General features: G+C 35.8%; 1 pseudogene; it reads right to left on the bottom strand.

Moving 5' to 3' along the window:
• Nucleotides 1-9,203: 9,203 nt before the first annotated feature.
• On the bottom strand, nucleotides 9,204-10,141 carry LOC140524813 (olfactory receptor 6C3-like; annotated as a pseudogene).
• Between the last annotated feature and the right edge of the window lie 14,120 nt (nucleotides 10,142-24,261).

The raw sequence follows: 24,261 nt of genomic DNA on the forward strand, positions 1-24,261 counted from the left end.
GAGAAAATCAGAATAACATCAATAAATTAATAAATCCAATAGTCAAAAAATATATGCATTTGTGGACCATCTACTTCCACAAAGTAATGAGGTGGTGGTATATTCTTTTTTAGTCATGCTTATTTTTTTTAATTGTGCAACATTCACTTTTATTTTTGTGTGAGTATAATTGTATTTCTGTTTATATTGTTATTGTCATTGTGAATATTGTTTTTTGACACTGCTTACTGTACTCTGCAAATAGTTCATATAGAACTTTCTGTGCTTCTCTGTATTATCACATTTACCATTTTTTCATTGTGTAATAATCCTCAATTACATTCATGTATACATTTTGTTGAACTATTCCCCAGTCAGTGGGCATATACTTTGTTTTTAATTCTATGATATCACAAAAAGTACTGCCATAAATATTTTGTTATGGAACTTCTTTCTTATTAATGACTTCTTTTGGGATATGTCTAGTAATGGTATCTGTGTATCAAAAGATATAGACCTTTTAAGCACTTTACTTGCATAAAATTCCAAATTGCTTTCCAAAATGGTTGCAGTGATTCACATCTACACTAACAATGTACTTTGTGAATACTTACGTATGTGTGTGTATATCTGTGGATGTATAAATGCCCACATATGTGTATACATCTTAATTGTTATTTGTCTTGAATACCAAACTCTTATCAAAGAAATCTGATGGAAACATACACATATATTTTCCATCCAACTGCTTCTCTTCGTATCATAGGTGCATTACTTTTGCTTGTGTAGATGCTTTTACAATTTCATGTAACCAAAGTTATTTATCACTTGTAATTACCTCTATTCCTTGTTTGGTTAAGGCTATATCTCTTACTCAGAGCTGCAAAAGGTATGTGATATGTTTCTCTTTATTTCTATAATTTGATCCATAATACTAAAGTCATATATCCATTTAAGATATATTGTAGAATATATGGTACATGGTGTTGGTCCAAGCCTAATAATATGTGCCAGACTATTTCCCCCTTTTCTTAGCATTTTTTATAAAACAGATAATCGTTTCTAAAGCAATTTGTTTTCTAGTTTATTGAACACTGAATTTTTGGTTGTCATTGTTTTTTATTCTCTCTTATCCAGTTTCTTCCAGTGATATACCTCTCTATTTTTATAATCAACATCATATGTTTCTTAAGAATGCTTTTCTTGTATAATTTGGTGTCTCCCCCATTTGTCTCTTTTTCATTATTTCCATACATGTAAAGATACTTTGTTTTATCAAATGGATTTTGTAATTATTCTATCAAGATCTATAAAGTGTTTCTTTGATAATTTTATATTTATACAATTACAAATACTTAATTTTGGCAGTATTTTCATTTTTATTTTTATTTTATTGGCTAGACTTAGCCATGGGTGCTGAATATTCTTCTAGTTATTTAAATTTTTTTTTTTTTTTTTAGGAACACTTTGCAATGAATTCTCTACAACTAACTTTTTTGGGATATGTTGTTTGATTCTAGAAATATTTTTTGCAATTTACACTTTTATGGATTGGAATTTCCCCTTCTAATATTTCATTTTGGATTTTGTTATGATTATTCTGAAATGTTATTGACTTTTGAGAGTTTCTTTTATAGCTTGAAAAATTCCTGAAGCTATTGCCTTAATTAGCGTTTTTTGATTTCCTTAGGATGCTCTAAATAAACTGGAATGTCATCAGTAAACAGATACAGCTCTATCTTCTCTCACCATTTTTATACCTTTAATTTTTTCTTTTCTTCTCTTTCTGCTACTCTAGACCTATGTTACATAATACTGGCAAAGTGCACATCCTTGATTTACTGCTTTATTTAATGGGAAATGTTCTAACATTCATTTTTTTAGTAAAATTTTGAGTTCCAAATTTTCCCTCTCTCTCTCCCCAACATGGTAAGCAATTTACTTAGATGATTTTTATGATATTAAAAATGTCTCTCTATATCTATATTTTGTAGAATTTTGGCACAAATGAGTATTATACATTTTCAAAGATTTTTCTTATATATAGATAATAATGATGTTTTGAATGTTTTTGTCTAGATATTATCTTGTAGATTTTTTCCCCAAACATGGAGCCATTCTTATATTCCTGATACAAATTCAACTTGGTCAAAATAAATGATATATTGAATTCTTGGAATATGGTTAACTGGATTTTATTTAAATTTCTAAATTGATATTCATTAATGCCATTGGTTTACAGTTCTGTGAATATTTTTCCTTTAGGTATCAGGACTGTAGTTGTCCCCTAAAAGAAATCTTTCAGGAAGCTTTTCTCTTGATTTTTGAGAATAGTTTATGTGGTATGGATTTTCATTTAAATTAAATTAAACATAAACTTAATTTTCCTTTCAAAAAGTTTGGTTGAATTATCCTTTGAATCCTTCAGAATAAGGAGGGATTTTTGGTAGTTCCTTTACCATTAAAATTCTGTTCAATTGTCTGGAATTTGGTTACGTAATTAGTTTGAGTATTTTATATTTTTGAAGACATTCCTCTATTTCTTTTGTATTCTTAGTTCTATTAGCATTTCACGGTGCATTACAGGTTCTGAAAATTCTTCTTACTCCAGTTTTTTTTTTGTGATTTTACCTTATTCACTTGCTATTTTGTTGATGTAACCTTTTGTTCTTTTTGATTATATTTGCTAAAGGATTATCAATTTTATTAATTTTTCCCAAAGAACTAGCTTTCAGTTTTATCTATCATTTCTATATTTTTTGTTTCATTTGTTTCTTCTCCGGTTTTAATAACTCCTACTTGTGCTCATTTTAAGTTTATTTATTGCTTTTGTAATTTTAAAAGTTCATATTAAATTTTCTAATTCTCTCTATATATTTTATTAATATATGGTTATAGCAATATGATTTTTGCCCTGAGGACTACTTTAGTTGCATTCCTACACATTTCAGTATGTTGTTTCATCCTTATAATTTTGCTTCCCATACTTTTAAAATTGTTTCTACGATTTGCTCATTTACTCACTCTTTCACTTATTTAGTATTCCATTGTCAAGTCAACATTTGAGTCTGTCTTTTGTTTGTGGCCCCTGAACTGATTGCTACTTTTATTGAGTTATGATCTCTAAAGAATGCATTTATTAATTCTTTTTCACATTTGTTTACAATATCTATATTATTTTTGACTGCTTACTTCATTATACAAATAGTTCATACAGAACTTTCTATGCTTTGCATATTTATCACACTTGTCATTTTTTCAGAGCACAATAATATTTGATTACCTTTATGTATCACATTTTATTTATCTATTTCCCCAATCAATGAGCATCTACTTTGTTTTTAATTCTATGTTACCATAAAAAAAATTGCTCCTATACATATTTTGTTGTAGAGACTTTTATCTTATCAATGAATTCCTTAGGGTGTAAGTCCAACAGTGATATCTCTGGGTCAAACGATATTTTAGGCCCTAATATATTAAAAAAAAGTTTCATGTAGTGCTAAGAAATACTCCTTTAGAAAATGCTATTTGTTTACCTCTAATTTCTCTAATTATGTGCTCAATTTCATATTTTCTGTTTTGTTTACCTTTCTCTTAGTTTTACCTCAAAATTGAGAGACATTGAATCCTCTTCAAATCACTTTCTTGCTCTTTATGTCTTCTTGTAGTTCAGGTGATTTTTCCTTTATGAATTTAGGTGCTAACGCTTTGGGAGAATTCATATAACATTGATATTGGTTTATTGTTCATGCTTACTTTTTAAAAATTATTTAATTCTTCCCTTCTTTTCCCCTCGATTCAGAAATTCAACTTCATCTTGTTCCCTACAAATTATTTTGTTTGTTTTTAAATATTAATTTTCTGCACTTTTTGTAAGAAAATATTTTTCTATCATTCTTGTCATATTCGTCTTTCCTTTATGTCTACTATAGATTTCTATTCATTGATTTGTAGTATTTATATTTATTTGCTCCTTCTTTAGTCTTTGTATTTCTCATGGAATTAGAGCTTCTAAGATATCTATTTTGAGTTCCTTCTTTAAGCATTTTCTTTTCTTTTTAATTTAAATTTTATAAATTCAATTTTATTTTTTTATCTATTTAGTTTTTATCTTTCCCCAATGCTTTTATTAAAAAAGCAAGAGAAACAAAATATATTTCAATGCCTATGTAGTTAAGCAAGCAAATTCCCTTACAGGTGGTGAGCCCAGAGATGTTATATAGCACCTATTCCTGAATAATGTACCAGTTCAGGAACACTTGGGAACACCATGATCTTGTCCTGATGCTTCCTGCCCTGTGTGTAGCCTGATTCTCTTTCATTTCTTAGGTAGTAGAGCTCCTAGCTAGAACCGTTCCCTGTCTCTAGGGATCTCTCTGTCAGCCTGCTTCTGCCAAAGTAGGTTGGAAAAAATCACTCACTGTGACTTTTTTCTTCTATTTTCCAGTCATGATTTGGTATGGTGTCATTTTCACATCTTTGTAGAGGAAGCATGGTTGAGTCTCTGGGCTTTAATTCTTCTTGCTGTTCTGCTATATTGACTTCCTTAAGACCCTTACTTTCTTAAAACATTGAGCTGAAAATATCTCTGCATAATTAAGGTGAACATGTGACTGAAATAGAGAGGAATCCTTAGGTAACTTGGTGACAATCTGAGTTCCTGGATGAAGATGAGAGAGATTTCTTGCCTGAGCCTCATAGCCTCCATGGAAGACAAGGGTAGTCCTTCAGCAGAGGTGTCCAAATGGGCAGAGATTTGTCATCACTCTCAAGGTGAGAGATGTTCTAGCTCAGGTAATAGGGAACATTATATGAATGACAATTCAAGGAAAACCTTGCCACCTCTAAGTAAAGAGGTAATAATTATAATTATAGTAATCTGTTAGAGATTCTAGGAGTATTCTTAGGTATGTTACTCTAGATGTTCCTGACCTCTGATGATGATTGGTGATAGTAATGGAAGTGTGATCACCTGCAATGGGGCATAAATTTTAGTACTCTTTCTACTCATTTGCTACATTTTCCATGAGGAAATCCACTGTAAACTGGGGTCTGCAGGAGAGAAAAAGAGAATAAGGATTTATATAACATCTACTACTGTGCAACACCCTTTACAAATACTAACTCATTTGATTCTAACAAAAACCCCTGGGAGGTGAGTGCTGTTATCATTCTCATTTTCCAAAGAGGAAATATAAACAGAGGTTAGTGATATGCTCAGGGTCACATAGCTTGTAAGTATCTGAGGGTAGATTTGAAGTTAAATAAAGTTATCTGGACTCCAGGCTCAGTCTTTTATCTACTACCACCTGTCAGCCTCTGAAATACAAAGATTTGACATCTTTGTATTGATCATGTATTTTTACTTATTGTCAACATAATTTTGTTTCTAAATGGGAAGATCTTTCCCATCCATTAATAGGGCCATGTGACTTGCCTGTCACATGGAGCCTGTGGTGGGAGGAAGGGGTGGAACAGGAAGGGATGGAGCTGGGGCAGAGCTGAGAAGAAATTGATCAGAGCTGTCAGAACTCAGGGAGAGAGAAAATAAGCAGCTGGCTAGCAAGTTTGAGAGCTTGTTTGTGATTTCATTTAAGGGAACCTGTTTATGATTTGTTTAAAGGAGTTGGTTTGTGGGAAACCTAACAGAGGGAAGGCTTGGGGCCTCTGCATCGTTATTGTGTATTGACTTCTTTGCTACTACGATGGATTTAGCTTTCTAGTGTCTGAATAAATGTTTTGATTTTGTCTTCCTTGTGAAGAGTCTGTTATATTTCTTGATTCAGAATTGCAGGCAAGAAATCTCTGACTGCTGCATGTGTGGCGAATATTATGTTGGTGCTTCCAATCTTCTGCCACTTGTGTTAGATCATTTGGGTCAGAGATTCAGTCATAGTAAAGTGAGAAAACAAAACCTTTTTTTCTGTTCTTGGTTTTCCTCTATACTTGGTCAACAAGGACGACAACAGTAACAACAACCACAAAAACAACTAGCATTTATAAAATGCTTTATATATATTAATTCATTTGGTCCTGCAGTCAGTCCTTCAGGGTACAATTACAGTAAAGATTTCTTTCCTTTCTTTTTTTGCTTCCTTCCTTCCTTCTTCCTTCCTTCCTTCCTCCTTCCTTCCTTCCTCCTTCCTCCTTCCTTCCTTCCTTCCTTCCTTCCTTCCTTCCTTCCTTCCTTCCTTCCTTCCTTCCTTCCTTCCTTCCTTTCTTTCCTTCCTTCCTTCCTTCCTTCCTTCCTTCCTTCCTTCCTTCCTTCCTTCCTTCCTTCCTTCCTTCCTTCCTTCCTTCTTTCTTTCTTTCTTTCTTTCTTTCTTTCTTTCTTTCTTTCTTTCTTTCTTTCTTTCTTTCTTTCTTTCTTCCTTCCTTTCTTTCTTTCTCTCTATGTGTGTATATATATTATATATATATATATATATATATATGTATGTATGTATTTAATGAATATCAACTTGAAAACAAAGGACAAGCAACAACAATGACATCTCTATAGTCAGGGTTGTCCAGTAATCATGACCTTAAGTCCATTTAAGTGGTAAAATGTCCCCTAGAAAACTTTTAAGACATTGTCCTCAATGAGAGAGATGTGGCTAAGAGTGATATCTGCTTCCCCTAGGGTAGGTTAAAGTCTCTTTGAGAAGAAATGGAAACCTTTGATTGAATTGGTCCAGAAAACCACAGCCTGAACTTTTAAGTAATATCTTGATAGTCTAAGGAATAAAAAGTCAAGTCCAGGAGGAGTTTAAGTTCTTTGCTGACTCAATATGCCTTGTCCACAAATAAAAACACAGAATAACTGCAGCTAACTGAATCAATCTTATACCATTGAGGAGACAGTATATTTTCCTTGTTATTCAAGGTTTGTTCTATTGTTATATCATTTAATAGTATCTCATTTTATTCTAAAATGGAGCTTAAACCACCAGATTGACCTTACTCAGAACTCATAGATCTTGCACTACTATACAAACCTTGAAATTATCTTGTCACAAATATACACACAATCACTAAGAAAAAATTAATTAATTGATCACCAAGCATTTATTAGAGGTTTATGAAGTGAAAGGAACATTGGACCTTCATACAAATAGCGTTTGGAATATTTACATTTTCAGGATATGTGAACATCTGTAGGTATTAGCACATAGGAAACATGTGATAGGGAAACCAAATCTCATGTCTACAACACGGCAAAACTACTGATGTATTCAGTAGATGTCATCTCACTGCTTTCAGCTGGATCTGTTCCCTACTATGTGATATTTTCTGTTGTTCCAGGAGGTAAGGTCTCTTCCTGTGCTTGAGTTTTGATTCAGCTCTGAGGTCTACTTTGTGCAGAGAGGACTACAGTTCTTTTCAACAAGTATTGTCTTCTAGTATTTATGAAGCCCTCTTCTCCTTATCCAGAGTGCTTCCAGAAGATATAGATGTCTAGACTGAAACTTATACCTTTCTAATAAATGTCTCTCTCAACTTCTTTTAACTTAGATGAACTTTCCAGTGAATCCAACCAGTCTGAAATGCCTTGTCTTTTTTTGTCTGTCTCTGGGACTTTCAGTTCAACCACTGGCCAAATTGATCTCAGTGCAACATCCACCTACTGCTTCTGGTTCTGTCTCATGGAGCCAAATAAAACAATTCTAGTCTCTCTTCCATGGGACAGAATATCAAATGCCTGAGCTCATGTCCTATGGCTCTTCTTTTCTGCAGACAGCCAGGTGACATAGTGAATAGGGTGCTGGGCCTGGAGTCATGAAGACCTCAGTTCAAATCTGCTCTCTGACATTTAGTGTGTGATGGAAGGCTGTCGTGATCATCATGCGAGTTATTTACTTATTTTATTTATATACAATTTAGCACACTTATTGGTCTTATATAAATGCTTATTCCCTATGTCCCACCCCCATCCCAGCAAAGATTTCTTCTACCTCTCCTTATATGGTATGCTACTCAGGTCTTGACTCTCCTGGTTGCCCTTCTCTACATATTCTCCAGCTTCCCAATATTCTTCCCAAACTGTGACCTTAAGAATTGAACACCATAGTCCAGATATGATCTGACCAGAGCAAACTATCGAGGAACACCACCTCCCTTTTTCTAGAAAGTTCTATATTTACCTCCCTCAAATTCTCCTACCCCTTCTTAGCATGTCTGGCTGTCAAGTAAAAACCTACGGATCCCTTCTTAGAATAATGCTTTTACATTCATAAGGTCAAATACACAGGATTAGGAGGGAAACCAATTACATAGAAATACAGTTATCAAAATGTTTACAAATAAGTTTATGGTCCTCATGTTAAGAATGTCTTATCTCTACAATGTTTCCTTTACTTAATCCTTCTTTTCCACATCAACTACCACCATTCTATTTTTGTTCTTCCTTACCATTCATCTGTATAATTGGAATTGATTTTTTTCTGAGCTGTTCCTGTTTCTACTCCAGGTAGAGATAATAATTGTACAAGACTTAGCACAATGCCAAAAAATATAAACATTCAATAAATGTTTTCTCCCCCTTCTATCCCTTCCCTAAAGAGATGCTCTAACTGGATGGCCATATTGTTATAGCCACCACGAAGTTTTCACACAGTAGTTTGCTGATCAATCAACAACCTTTTTAAAGCACCCACTCTCTGCCAGGCACTGAGCTATATCTGGAGAAGTGGGACATAAAAAGAAAATAAACAGTCCCTACATTGACAGTTTGTCTTACATTAGGACAAACAACATGTATTCATTTTAGTACATTCAAAATATCTGCAAAGTAAATGGAATGGAATATTTAGAGATATGTGTGGCACCTTTAGCTGGGTAGGAAAGGAAAGAAATGAGAGACGAAGGTCCATTTGCGCTTATCGTTTTATAGAAAATAGGGATGTTTAGGTGTAGGGGTATATGTATAAAAGACATGTTACCTTATAAAATGAATTTATTTTCAGTTACTGAGAGTTATTTTGTGTAGAAAACAGTAAGAAATTCTTTGTAGATCTAGAGGGCAAAGTGAAACCACTTCAGATTTTCTTGGGGACACACCAGGTTGCATCTATCTAATGAAGCAATGAATTTCCTTAAGTGAGAGGTTTTCATAGAGGGTATGGGATACACTCAAGGATTTTAGACATGTCAGAGATTTTCTAGAGAGAATTCATGTCTCAGATTATGGGTTGGACAAGATAAATTGTAAATGTGGCCAATTCTAAGTTTCTACAATTCTATCTTAATAGTTTAATTTTGTACAAAGCGTCTCTTAAGGCCTGTTTCACCTGCTTGTTTCTTAGAGTATAAATGAAGGGGTTCAACACAGGGGTTGCCACAGTGTTCACAAGAACCAATTCTCCACGAGAATCTAACCTATTTGCTTGTTTTGGTATCACATACATAAAAACGGAGCTTCCATATGTTACAGAGAGGACAATGAGATGGGAAGAGCATGTGGAGAAAGCTTTCTGTCGTTCTTTGGCTGAAGGCAGATGTGCTATTGTTTTTACTATATTGATATAAGATGACAGATATAGCAAGAGAAGAGAGAACAATAAACGTAGCAAAGAAAAAGCCCAATGATTCCACCCCAATAGCATCAGAGCATGAGACATGGGTCAGAGGACCCAGATCACAGAAGAAATGATGAATGTTATTAGGTCCACAGAATGATAAGGCAGACATCTTTAAAGTAAGACTGAAGACAAGGATGAAACCCAAAATATAACAGGATAAAACCAACAGGAAACAGACCCTCTTGTTCATGATGCTATGGTAATGAAGTGGGCTACAGATTGCAATGTACCTATCAAGGGATAATACACTCAACAGAAATAAACCAGTTGATGCCCAAAAAATAAAGAAAAAGAATTGTGTAAGACATGCTGCAAAGGAGATTGTTTGTGCACCAGAAAGAAGATGGTCAGGAGCTTGGGAATAATGGTTGTCATACAGCAGCCTTCCAGAAGAGAGAAATTACTGAGGAAGAAGTACACTGGTACTTGGAGACGGTGGTCAGTCCATGTGAGCAGGACAATGACTGTGTTTCCTGTCATTGACACCAAGTATAGCACTAAATGAACCACAAAGAGGAGTCTGCCCAGGTGTTGGACAGCAGGGAAACCCTCAGGATGAACTCCTCAACCCTTGTTTCATTGCTTTTCTGTACCATCTCCCCTCTTTGACCTGTAAAACTGAAAAAAAAAAAACCCCAAAACCCATCATATCTAATAAATAGTAATAGGCAACTTTAATTGTCTTTCCCATGTGTTATATTGTTTTTTAAACTAACGTTATAATTAAATATTCATGCAGGAGGAAGAAATTTATCCAAATGAAAAGTCTTGATTAAAGAAGTCAGAATTCATTAAATCCTATTAATCTGTAAAGTAGAGCTTCCCAAAATATATCTGCGAGTAACCTAGAAACCTCCTATTTCACCCCAGTGTGAAAAACCTGTATGTGTAATTTGTTTAATTCTAATTTAACATTGAGTGAATTTAATGGATTAAAATGTGATACGTCCTAGGTTTAAATACCTTTGTTGCATATTTTAAAACACTGTGAAGGGACCCACTATTTTTCAGCATTTTGTGTTTGTAAAAGAACCTAAATGATCACATTTCTGAATTTATAAAAGATTTTAACAAGAAGAAGCATAGTGGAGTGGTTCGAGAGAGAGACATCCCCTGAGCCACGAATCACTCGATTTAAATACTGCCTCTGAACACCCACTCTCTGTGACTTGAAGAAAGCCTTTTGTTACTTCTTTTTAACTCTGAAAATCAGTAAATCGATGAATATTTATTAAGTACCTAATAAGTGCCAGGAATTGTTGTAGGTGCTGGGCATCAGAAAAAAAAAGGCAAAAGACAGACTCTGCTGTCTAGGAGCTCACAATATAATGTGGGAGATAACAAGCAAGCAAATATATCCAAACAAGTACTAAATAGGATAAATAAATAATGCAAAGAGGGAAGGCACTGAAATTAAAATGGGTTGGAAAAGGCTTCCTATCAAAGAGTCCGATTCTGCTTGCCTACAGCCCAGGAACCAGATTAAAATATAATCAAGAAATAAAAAAATATATAATCAAGAAAAATAAGTAAAAGTACAAAGAATAGTTAACACTGCATCTTAAAAGTAAATCAACATGCAGCCTAGGAGAAACCTTATGTATGGATTAATGGCTCTTGTTTCTATTTGAATTTTACACCTCTGTTGTAGAAGATGGGATTTTAATTTGTATTTAAATGAAGCCAGGAAAGTCAGACTGTGGAGATAATTAGGGAGAACATTCCAGGCTTTGGGCACAGCTAAAGAAAAGGGAGGCAAAAACTCACATTGAGTGACTTACTGAAGCCTACTCATTAACTGAGTTGCAGACTTTATCTCTAATTTTTTCATACAACTGCCAATATTCTGTCCACTGATCTATGGTGTCTTTGCTCTCAAGGAAGTGTTCTTATTCTATACACTGGAACCTATAAGTAACAAAATCATTTTATTCCTGTATAAGAATATCATGTACCTCAAATTATCACAATTTTTCCTGGTAAGGATACATTCAATAGTCTTTCTGTAGTTTAAAGAAATTCTTGTTTCAACAGATTATAAACTTTATAACTAGGGGGGACCTTAGAGATCATCTAATTGAACTTCCTTATTGCATATAAGAGAGAACACTGACACCCCAAAAAGTTAAATGAGTTAAATGGCTTGCCCACAGTCCCATAAATAGGAAGTGGACCATGAAAAGAATTCCTCCAATTCCAAATCCAGTGTCATTCCCCTTTGCCCCAAGCCATTTTCTGATAATTTGTTATGATTCAATTTGCCTTGTTCATCAGAAGTTCTACTGAGCACCAAAGGTCAGCCCATCCTATGCTCAGGGTAGATTAATAGAATAATGAAAAGAATCTTAGCTAAAAATCATCTATTCCAATTTCCTCATTTTACATACTTGGAAAATGTGTTCAGTTTAGATGAAGTGACAGTGACAGGGTCATAAAGGAAATGGTGAGCAATAGTACCTGGATCTCCAGAAACACAGCAGATGATCTTTCTGGTCTGTATTACATAATTTATCCCAATCTGCCTGAACATGAACGGAGAGAGATGACTAACAAAGTTTGTATTTAGACTGCAGATGCTTTGACTCAAAGAGAATACAGTTTTGTTTTTTTCCCCCTCACACCTCTTTCTTATTTTGCATTGGGAAAATTCAATTTCCTATTTTGGAAATGTAATCCAAATCATTTTATGTCCCCTTTTGACCTAATTATATTAATGTTAAACCGTGTGTTATGAAATGACAATATGATGAGAAATGAATTTGTTTGGGTATCAATGTCTGAACTTGATGTATTATACCATTATAACTGGCCAGTGATATCACAGCTGAGACCAAAAGTATAGGTACTTTTTGATGCTTTAGTACAGAGGGATGGAAAGAGTACATAACAAGGCTAAAGAAAGGCACTCACATAGAGGCAGGTCCCAGTGGTTAGAACTTAATCCTCTCCCTGCTTTAATCTTCTGTCAGGTCAAATGCTTTTCTCGAATTGAGACAAATGAAAGAGGAGCAAAACCTTGCATTTGAGATGCTCTTATGTTGGCATAAGGGTGCCATAAAACATATCTTCTAGACATTCAATATTAATGATGGCTATTTTTTCCAGTCATTCCCACAAAGCCGGGATTGTTCTTAGTTCTTGAAGAAACCTAAATCACAGAGTTTTAATCATATAGCAGCATCAGCACTGAATTTCCAGGATAGCTCAAAACAACTGTTAGAAATCTTTGAGTTTTAATTAGAAGGACTGGCTCACCAAACCCCGACCCATATCCTAAATGTCTTCCATTTTTGTCTGTTCAGGTCAATGCCCAATGTATTCCTTGCCTGCATGAAAAAATAGATTTTAGGAGTTGCAAGTGTTTCAAAAGGGGGATATGTCTCTCTTAGTTCACTTGCTTTCAATACTTTCCATGGTTTCTCCAGGACATTTGATTAAATTAGTTTTTCTAATCTTGTAATATAAATTTCCAAACTTAGATTCAACAAACCATTGATTTCAGAGATGTGTTTATCCAAACTAGAGACCTATGGCCTTTGGGACACGTTTCCCTCCTGAGTTATGTATTGTTACCAGGAGAAAATATTATTGCCACTGGGTAGATTTGTAGAAGAGTAATGAGGATGAGTGAGAATAAAGGATTCAAGAAACTAAAGTCAGGGGGGAATAATTTGAAACAACTAATTGGTCATTTTTTGAAATTGGGAATTGGAGCAGCAAGATTTTCTTTAGACTTTTTTTAAAATACACATTGCCTTTGCTTCTAAGATTTGCATTGTTTCCTTACCAAGATTTAAAAATAGGAAAAATACAAGCTTACCCAAGGGTTTTTCTTAAGTCCTAAACTGTATTATATTCTCAGCAAGAGATCTGGAGTCCAGAGAGATTTCTGGTTTAGACTTTGTTTGACTAAAACCCCTCATACTTCCAGTACTCTCGATTTCACCCTTCTCCCCATATATAGTCTTCTGCCAAGGCTTGTCAATTTTACCATCATAACATCTCGTGTACTTGGTACCCATATTCTCTCCTCTGACACTTCCCCACACTGCTGCAGGCCCTTATGACTTTTTACCTGGACCATGGCCATAGTCTGCTTATTAGTCTCCCTATTCCAAGCTTCTCCCATTCTCTAGACCCTCCACTCATCTGTCAAAGTGATTTTACTGAAGTGCTAATCTAACCATGTCAACCCACCCAATTAACTCCAGGGACTCCTTGTCATTGGTGGGATCAAATATAAAATCATCTGTTTGTATTGAAGGCCCTTCATTATCTATACTTCCAAACTTTTCAATATACTTCACTTTACATCCTAACCTTCCTTTGCCTTCTTGCTCTATCCTCCTTACATTCTTTTCTTAAGATCACAATAGTAACCGAAACCTTTCTAGGCCTTTTGTCTAATTAGACCACTCTCTATTACCCCCAATAGGGTTCAGAGGAGACATATACATCATCTCCTCATATTTGAATTTAAGCTGTTCATTCTTGTTTGGTCCTTTAGCATTGTTCATTCATGTTCACTTTTTACGTTTCTATTGATTTACACCTCTATTTGAACCTCAAAGTTTCTATATGGCACTGCTTTTTTTCATTAGGAATTACTGAAAGTCCTTTATTTCCTTAAAGTTTCACTTTTTCCCTATAGGCTTATACTCAGTTTTGCTGGGTAAGTTATTCTTGAATGCAAACCCATATCCTTTGCCTCATGGGATATTGAATTCCAAGTTCTCCGCTCTTTGTAGTGGTGGCTACTAAATCATATATGATCCTTGCAGGGGCTCCTTATTACTTGAATGTTTTTCTCTCTCTGGTTGCTTGTATTTTTTTCTTTGACCTTAAAACTGAATTTTCTCTATAATTTCTTAGGGTTTCCTTGTAAAGTCATCATAACATCAATAAATAAGAGTAGTTTTTATCTTCTCTTTACCTCTCTTTAAATCTTTATTTTTTTTCTCTTGTTGCTAGTATTTCCAGAACTATATTAAATAATAGTAGGGAAAGGGCAATTTGACTCTTGTGTTTGTTGGGAAAGGCACTAGTGTATTTCTGTGCATATGATGATTGTTTTTCATTTTAGATAGGTATGTCTTAAGATATTTAAAGAAAATCTATCGCTGTATATATTTCGGAGCATTTATAGCATAAATGAGTGTTGTACTTTGTCAAAGACCTTTTTTGCATCTATTTAGATAATGTGGCTTTGAATATTAATATGATTAATCATGTGGATTGTTTTTCAGATCCTGAACCATCTTTTCATCCCTCTTCCTCCCTTCTATTTGTTACTCTTTGCCTCAATTTTGTTGTTTTGCTTAACTTTTTGTTCCCTTTCCTCTCTATTTTATTCTTTCCCTCGTTCTTCCTCTCAGTTAAGCAAAACCCCTCTTCCTTTCCTCCCCATAAATTTTACTTTTTAAAAAATTTTCCTAAAAAAAGAATTTCTTTCCCTCACTTTCTTCATTATTTATCTTCCCTCTATTCTAGAATTCTATTCTTTTTTTCATAGACCTCATGCTAATTTGATCCTTAGTATCTACGCATGGAATTAAATTTCTGTGGTGCTCTATCTTCTAAACAGATTCTTTGTTGCTGAACTGGGGATATTACCTCTGGTCGCTCTGTTTCTGTTGTGCCTCACTCTTAGACATAACAATTCCTATCGGTGAAAGTGAGATTATTGCTTCATGAGGTCCATAATTATGCAGTTCATTACTAGCCTTTGCCCTCCCTATGATCATTTCCTCCTATTTGCCATTCAATCTCCTCCCTATATCCATGTCTTTTCATTCTTCTGGGTGTCTGTTGCCCCTCAGAGGCTCTAATAGTTTTTCTCCTGAAAAGGGATAAGTGGTCTCCTTATGTACCAAATCCCTGCAAGTCATTGCAAGTTCTCAATCTCCCTTTATAGAATAATAATCAATCAATCAACATTTATTAAGTGCTTCCTACGTACCAAGTACTGTGCTAAGCACTAGAGACACACAAAGAGGCAAAAACTAGTTCCTAAAAACTAATATTTTTTCTCCCATGGAACATTCATCAGTGATATCATCTTCCACCACTGAAACAAGATCCCCACTGCTTCAGTCATTCCTTTTGCCTCCACATCCATTCCTCTGTAAGCCTTTTTTCTTCATGTGGCACTGCAGGAATAACTCTCCCATTTTTTTCTCACTTTTAACTTGATTAGAGTATATCATAAATTCCCTCCTATCTTCTTCCTTCCACATTTTCTTTTATTCCACCTCCCATTCTGTTATTTCATCACAGAACTGCATTGATTTTTTTTTTGTAGTTAAGATGTTGTGATATTAATTTCATGAAGTTTTAGGCCTGTTTTTCTACCATCACTACTTTTTCACAAGGGATTCACCCTCATCTCCATATGTATTCCAAGAGAAATTTCTTAATAGTTTCTATTTTGTTATTTTGTTGTTATTATTGTTGCCCTTGATTATTGTATAAGTTTATCTTTCTTGCAGGTCTGTTGTCTAGGGTGTATGCAAAGCAAATAATTCATTCAATCATGGTTTTCCCCTGTGAATATTTCCATTGCCTCTTATGTATTGCATGTCTCTCTTTATTTTAATTGTCAGGCTGAGGTTTGCAGGGTAGGTCACCTTGGGTTACATTTTACATTGAGTTACAACTACTTTGTTCATTAGAACACATTATTTCTTCACCTCATGAAATTTCTGGAGGATGTAGGAATAGTCTTATTATTTATTAGTAGTATTATTCAAATTCCATCATATGTGGAAGTATTTGTCTTGATCCCTTGAAGAAGTTGTTTTTCGGTAGAATTATTAAATTTAACCATTATGTTTCTTGGATTTTACAACATGGTTTCTTTTTTGTTGATTGTTTGATTTGGCTTTCTGGAGGTGATGGTTAGAATCTTTTGTATGTTTTATTTTCTTCATTCAGATATTCTGGGTAGTTTTCTTGAACTATTTCTTGCCTTATAGTATTTGGGTTTTTTACTTGACATATTCTTTTGGGCACCTTATAATCCTCACATTATTTCTGTATCCTGACTACAACATCAAAAGGTTTTGCTCATATGAAGATCAAGTTTTCTTTAATTGTTAATATTTTTCCTTCTCTTCTTACAGATTATCCTTTGTGTGCACTATCAATTATCCTCCTTTTTGTTCTGCTGGTGACTTGGTTTTTATATTCTACTAAATATTAATGCTGTGCATGCCATAGATTCAATTTTCAAAATTCTTATTTCTCTTTTAACCATTCAGGAACATTCTGCTGTGACTCCATGTTCTCCTCTGGCTCATCAGGTATTGCTTTATTACCTTTACCTTGCAATATTTTTTCATAGATGCTTAAACTTCTTTAGTTCATGTGATCAATAGTCCACATTCACTTCTGTTATTACTTTTCCTGTTGATTCTTCTACTTAACCTCAAGATCTTCAGCTTTTACCTTATTTTCCCTTATTACTCACTTTCTTATTCCTTTCATTTTGATAGTGGCTTGAGTGAGAACCAGTCCTCAAAACTAGTCTTTGATTCCTCTCAAGTGGACAATTTGTCTTTCACTAGATTGAGTCTCTACACCATATGAATCCAGGAGGGACAGAACTGGCACCATGTAAACTCTTTCCTTTAGGCTTACCCACATACATGTCCTGTACCAGTTGCCTTTGATCCTCAGTTCTTTGAACTATCTTTTTAAAAAATTAATTTATTTTTAGATTTTGACATTCATTTCCACAAAATTTTGAGTTCCAGTTTTTCTCCCCATCTCTCCACTCCTCCCACTCCATAATAACCTGCATTCTGATTACCCTTTCCCTCAATGTATCCTCCCTTCTTTCACACCCCACCCTTCCCTTATCCCTATCTTCTCTCTTTTCTTGTAGGGCAGGATAAATTCCTATACCCCATTACCTGTATTTCTTATTTCCTAGTTATATGCAATAATAATTCTCAACATTTGTTTTTAATACTTTGAATTCCAACTTCTCTCTCTCCCTCCCTCCCTACCCATTCCCACTGAGAAGGTAAGCAATTCAATACAGGCTATATATGTGTCATTTTGCAAAAAGATTTCCATAATAGTCATATTGTGTAAGACTAACTATATTGCCCTGCATCCTACCCTGTTCCCCCCCCCCACTTTTTTCTGTTCTCTCATTTGACCTTGTCCCTTCCCAAAAGTGTTTACTTCTAGTTACTCCCTTCTCCCATTTGCCCTCCCTTCTATCTTCCACTTTTCCCCTTATCCCCTACTTTCCTGTAGTGTAAGATAGATTTTCAGATTTAGTGAGCATGTTATTCTCTCCTTAAGCCATATGTGAAGAGAGTAAGCTTCACTTTTCCCCTCTCATCTTCTCCCTTTTCTCCTTCATTGAATAAGATTTTTCTTATCTCTTTTATGAGAGATAGCCTGCCCCATTCCATTTCTCCCTTTCTCCTCCCAATATTTTCCTCTCTCACCCCTTAATTAAATTTTATTTTTTTTATGGATATCATCTTTTCTGATTCAACTCAACTTGTACTCTCTGTCTATATGCGCGCGCGTGTGTGTGTGTGTGTGTGTGTGTCTGTATCTGTATAATCCTTCCATCTACCCAAATACTGAGAAAAGTCTCAAGAGTTACAAATATTATTTTTCCACGTAGGAATGTAAACAGTTCAACTTTAGAAAGTCCTTTATGATTTCTCTTTCCTGTTTACCTTTTCATGCTTCTCTTGATTCTTGTGCTTAAAAGTCAGATTTTCTCTTCAGTTCTGGTCTTTTCATCATAAATGCTTGAAAGTCCTCTTTATCATTGAATGGTCATTTATTCCATTGAAGTATTATACTCAGTTTTGCTGCATAGGTGATTCTTGATTTTAATCCCAGTTCCTTTGACTTTGGGAATATCCTATTCCAAGCCCTTTGATCCCTTAATGTTGAAGCTGCCAGGTCCTGTGTTATCCTGATTGTATTTCCACGATACTCAAATTAATTCTTTCTGGCTGCTTGCAATATTTTCTCTTTGACCTTGGAACTCTGAAATTTGGCCACAATATTTCTAGGAGTTTCTCTTTTCAATTCTCTTTCAGGAGATGATGGGGGAATTCTTTTGATATTTATTTTGCCCTCTTGTTCTAGAATGTCAGGGCAGATTTCCTTGATAATTTCATGGAAGACAATGTCTAGGCTCTTTTTTTTGATCATGGCTTTCAGGTAGTCCCATAATTTTTAAATTGTCTCTCCTGGATCTATTTTTCAAGTCAGTTATTTTTCCACTGAGATGTTTCACATTATCTTCTATTTTTTCAATCTTTTGGTTTTGTTTTTTAACTCCTTGGTTTATGTCATAGTCATTAGCTTCCCTGAATGCCAGTCTCTCTTTTAAAGAACTATTTTGTTCAGTGAGCTTTTGAACCTTCTTTTTCATTTGGCTAATTCTGCTTTTTAAAGCCTTCTTGTCCTCATTGGCCTTTTCAACCTCTTTTTCCAATTGAGTTAGCCTCTTTTTAAAGGTGTTATTTTCCTTAGCATTTTTTTGGTTCTCCTGTAGCAAACTGCTGACTTGCTTTTCAAGCTTTTCTATGATGTGAACCCATTTCATATTCATTTTGGAAGTACTGGAGGCAAAGACCTTGACTTCCTGTGACAGTATGCCTTGTTCTTCCTCATCTGAAAGGATGGAAGGAGATACCTGTTCACCAAGAAGTTAACCTTCTATACTCTTATTTTTTTCCTTTTTTTGGGCATTTCCCCAACTAGCTACTTGCCTTTTTGAATCCTTTGTCGAGAGGAGGGTCCTACTGCTCCTCCTCCCCCCAGTATCATGCTCAAGGCTGAGGTTCAGATTAGCTGCTCAATTCCCCCAGAGGCTTTAAGCTGAGCTGCCTGGACAATGGACCCATGCTGCTTCTGTGGCCACTGTAGCTGCCTGCTGCCCACTGCTGCTGCTGCTGCTGCCCCTGCCTCTGCTGCCTCCTCAAGTCAGTGCTGGAGGAAGCCCACTCCCCTCTCATCCAGCTGGGAAAGCCCTCTCGCACTGACTTTTGGAGCTTTCTTTGTCCTTTGTGAGTTGAGGGATCTGGGACCCTCCCTGCTGGGAATTCTGCCCCTGAGGTGTGTTCAGGTCCTATTCCTCCCAATACCATGTGGCCAGGGTTGGGCTCCACTCTGCTCAGTGTCCTGTGAGATAGACCTTTCCTGTTGCCCTTCCAGGTTACCTTTGGCTGGAAACTTCTTTCACTCTGTTGTTCTGTGGCTTCTGTTGTCTAGAATTTGTTGAGAGTCATTTTTTACAGGTGTTTTGTGGGCTGGGGGAGAAGTGCTAGAGTATATGTGTCTTTCTACTCTGCCATCTTGGCTCCTCCCCCCTTTAAACTGTCTTGAAGCACAGAGATCTAATATGCTATGTACTGCTTTCATAGCATAAACAATTTTCTGTCATTTGCATCACTGAGGAACTGGGTAAAGGAGGCTGAATGGGTATAGACTTGAATTCTGTTGCAAGCCTTTTGATTGACTTATACCACCCTCATGCCACAGTATGATTGGCAGAGTATGAGGGCTTGTTTATTAAGTATTTTTGGAATTTTTAGCCTTCTCTGTTATTAGGTCAATAGCTTTTTTTTTATTACATTGTTTGGGTTCTTGTTTTCTTAGGCCATATAGGTAACTGAAATTGCTTTATGTTTTGTATAACATATCTATTCTGGAGAAGTTTGAGAGGTTGTAAGAATCAGAAAAAAAGTTTAGTATTCCATCTTGTTGGTCACATGACTGAGCTAATTGGTTAGCCTCTAAATTATCAGAAAGGCTTTGTCTACTTTCCTATGACGTGATGAGTATGTCACAACCCCCCCCCCCCCCAGTTATCAACTGTCTTATTTATTAATTTGTGTACAACATTGTTTAAATGCCATTATAAATTCCTGATTTAAAACATTCTTGATGTCGATTCAGAGAAGATATGCTTACTTATTCTTATAGCTACATGGAATGACACTAAAATTTTTACTTGTCCTAAGAAAATCCCACACCAAAGTAAATGAATATAGAATATATGCAGTTTAGTTTTGGGAGATATGGAATTAACAATTGAAGCATTGGTTAGGAAAGCTTAATGTTGAAGGAAGAGAGATGTGGAGGAGAATAACAAATCCATTCTGGAAATGTTGCATGATGAGTACAGGAGCACAGAGATAGGAAATAAGCAACATAAAGAAAATGAGTTTGATTGGATATTAGAGTATTGAAAGGTAAGTAATATATGACTCTGGAAAGATTGGTATGGGGGCCTACTATGTAGCCTCTTAAATGCCAAATAGAGTTTATAATTCTATCCTAAAAGTAACAGGGAAAGACTGGAAATTGTTGAGTAGGTAAATAAAATGATTAGGTGTCAATTAAAGAGAAACAATTTTTATAGGTGTGTAGAAGATGGAAAAACTTGATAATTATAATAACCCAAATGAGAAATCATTATCAGTGTGTCTGGAAAATATGGCAATTCAAGAAGGGAACCCCTTAACACCATGCTGTCTTCCTACCTTAGGTTAATCAAGAAGATGTAAGAGATAAAACTTAACTAGTCAATTTTCCTATACTAGCAGTGCTGGTGAAATTTTCTAAAATCTAGTGTCTATAAATGAAGTTTCTAAACTATCAGTGAATTTATCTTTTCCATTGTGTTCCTGCCATCTTAATCCCTTGTCTGCACCCCTAGTCAAAAAGGGAAAGACTTTCAAATGGGAGGAGTTAGTTTGCTTCCAAAGTTCTGATAATTTAGAGGCTAATCAAAGTTCTTGATTTTTTTTTTATTGTTAAAAAGTCCATCCCTTGAGTAACTTAAAGAAGCCTATTCCTTTAATGAATGTGTCTCACTCAAAGTGAGAATGTGATAAAACCTTAGGCTGAAAAAGCCAGGGTCTCCCATGGCATCCTGGGCCATCTCCAGTCATCCTGATGAATATCTGGTCACTGGATCCAAATGGCTCAGAGGGAGAAAGTGAGGTTGGTGACCTGGCACAGTCCTCCCTTGCTCAAATCAAAGTCAACTGCAAGTCATGTCATCATCTTGATATCATGGTCCTCTTTGAGAAGGAAGGACAAGCACAACAACAATAACAGCCTTTCTTTTTTTAAATTTATTTATTTAGCTTTTAACATTCATTTTCACAAAATTTTGGGTTCCAAATTTTCTTTCCATTTCTCTTTCCCCTTCCTCAAAACGCTGAGCATTCTAATTGCCCCTATCACCAGTCTGCCCTGTCTTCTAACATCCCTCCCTTCCCTTGTCCCCATCTTCTCTTTTGTCCTGTAGGGCCAGATATCTTTCTTTACCCCATTACCTGTATTTCTTATTTCTTAGTAGTAAGAACAATACTCGACAGTTGTTCCTAAAACTTTGAGTTCCAACTTCTCTTCATCCCTCCCTCCCCACCCATTCCCTTTGGAAGGCAAGCAATTCAACATAGGTCATATCAGTGTAGTTTTGCAAATGACTTCCATAGTAGTCATGTTGTGTAAGAATAACTATATTTCCCTCCATCTTATCCTGTTCCCCATTGCTTCTATTCTCTCTTTTGATCCTGTCCCTCCCCAAGAGTGTTGACTTCAAATTGCTCCCTCCTCCCATTGCCCTCCCTTCCATCATCCCCCCCACCCTGCTTATCCCGTTCTCCCTCACTTTCCTGTATTGTAAGATAGGTTTTCATACCAAAATGACTGTGCATTTTATTCCTTCCTTTAGTTGAATGTGATGAGAGTAAGCTTCATGTTTTTCTCTCACCTCCCTTCTTTTTCCCTCCGCTGAAAAGTCTTTTGCTTGCCTCTTTTATGAGAGATAATTTGCCCCATTCCATTTCTCGCTTTCTCCTCCCAATATATTTCTCTCTCACTGCTTAATTTCATTTTTTTAAGATGTGATCCCATCCTATTCATCTCACTCTGTGGTGTGTGTGTGTGTGTGTGTGTGTGTGTGTGTGTGTGTGTGTAATCCCACCAACTACCCAGATACTGAAAAGTTTCAAGAGTTACAAATATTTTCTTTCCATGTAGGAATGTAAACAGTTCAACTTTAGTAAGTCCCTTATGACTTCTCTTTGCTGTTTACCTTTTCCTGCTTCTCTTCATTCTTGTGTTTGATGGTCAAATTTTCTTTTCAGCTTTGGTCTTTTCATCAGGAATGTTTGAAAGTCCTCTATTTCATTGAAAGACCATTTTTTCCCCTGAAGTATTATCCTCAGTTTTGCTGGGTAGGTGATTCTTGGTTTTAGTCCTAGTTCCTTTGGCTTCTGGAATATCCTATTCCACACCCTTCGATCCCTTAATGTAGAAGCTGCTAGATCTTATGTTATCCTGATTGTATTTCCACAATACTTGAATTGTTTCTTTCTAGCTGCTTGCAATATTTTCTCCTTGACCTGGGAACTCTGGAATTTGGCCACAATGTTCCTAAGAGTTTCTCCTTTTGGATCTCTTTTAGGAGGTGATCAGTGGATCCTTTCAATATTTATTTTGCCTCCTGGTTCTAGAATATCAGGGTAGTTTTCCTTGATAATTTCATGAAAGATGATGTCTAGGCTCTTTTTTTTTGATCATAGCTTTCAGATAGTCCCATAATTTTTAAATTGTCTCTTCTGGATCTATTTTCTAGGTCAGTTGTTTTTCCAATGAGATATTTCACATTATCTTCCATTTTTTCATTCATTTGGTTTTGTTTTGTGATTTCTTGGTTTCTCATAAAGTCATTAGCCTCCATCTGTTCCATTCTAATTTTGAAAGAACTATTTTCTTCAGTGAGCTTTTGAACCTCCTTTTCCATTTGGTTAATTCTGCTTTTGAAAGCATTCTTCTCCTCATTGGCTTTTTGAACCTCTTTTGCCAATTGAGTTAGCCTATTTTTCAAGGTGCTATTTTCTTCAGCATTTTTTGGGTCTTCTTTAGCAAGGTGTTGACTTGCTTTTCATGATTTTCTTGCATCTCTCTCATTTCTTTTCCCAGTTTTTCCTCCACCTCTCTAACTTGATTTTCAAAATCCTTTTTGAGCTCTTCCATGGCCTGAGCCCACTGAATATTTATTTTGGGTGTTTGGGATACAGAAGCCTTGACTTTTATGTCTTTCCCTGATGGTAAGCATTGTTCTTCCTCATCAGAAAGGATGGGAGGAGATATCTGTTCACCAAGAAAGTAGCCTTCTATGTTCTTACTTTTTTTCCTCTTTTTTGGACATTTTCCCAACCAGTTACTTGACTTTTGGGTCCTTTGTCAAGAGTAGGGTATAATCTGGGAATCTGTGAGATCTCAGTTCCTCCAAGGTGACACAATTAAGCGTGTACTGGTCTGGATGCAGAGAGGGATTTTTGTGCCCAGAATCTTAGCAGATACCTCTCCACAGCCACTTGGCCTCCAGTTCTGCTAAGTCAGCACTGGGGGCTGGTTTTCAGATAACCTGGATGGGCAGGGCAGCCATTCAGTGTGAGACAAAGACCAGCTCGCCCAGGGCCTCCACACAGGACGGAGGCAAGACTCAGCTCTTCTATGCCCCCAGGGGTTTTTATGCTCTAACAAAGGAGCTTCCCATATGGGCTGCTGTGCAGGCTCTGTGGCTGCTGCCTGCTGCTGGAGCTATGAGAAAGCCCTTCTCCCTTCCTGGCCAGCTGATTAAACCCTGTCACTGACCTTTGGGGCCTGTGGGCCAAGGGATCTGAGGACCCACTACTGCGAATAGATTTCA

This window comes from Notamacropus eugenii, chromosome 1, assembly GCF_028372415.1.
Source record: "Notamacropus eugenii isolate mMacEug1 chromosome 1, mMacEug1.pri_v2, whole genome shotgun sequence".
Lineage (NCBI taxonomy): Eukaryota > Metazoa > Chordata > Mammalia > Diprotodontia > Macropodidae > Notamacropus > Notamacropus eugenii.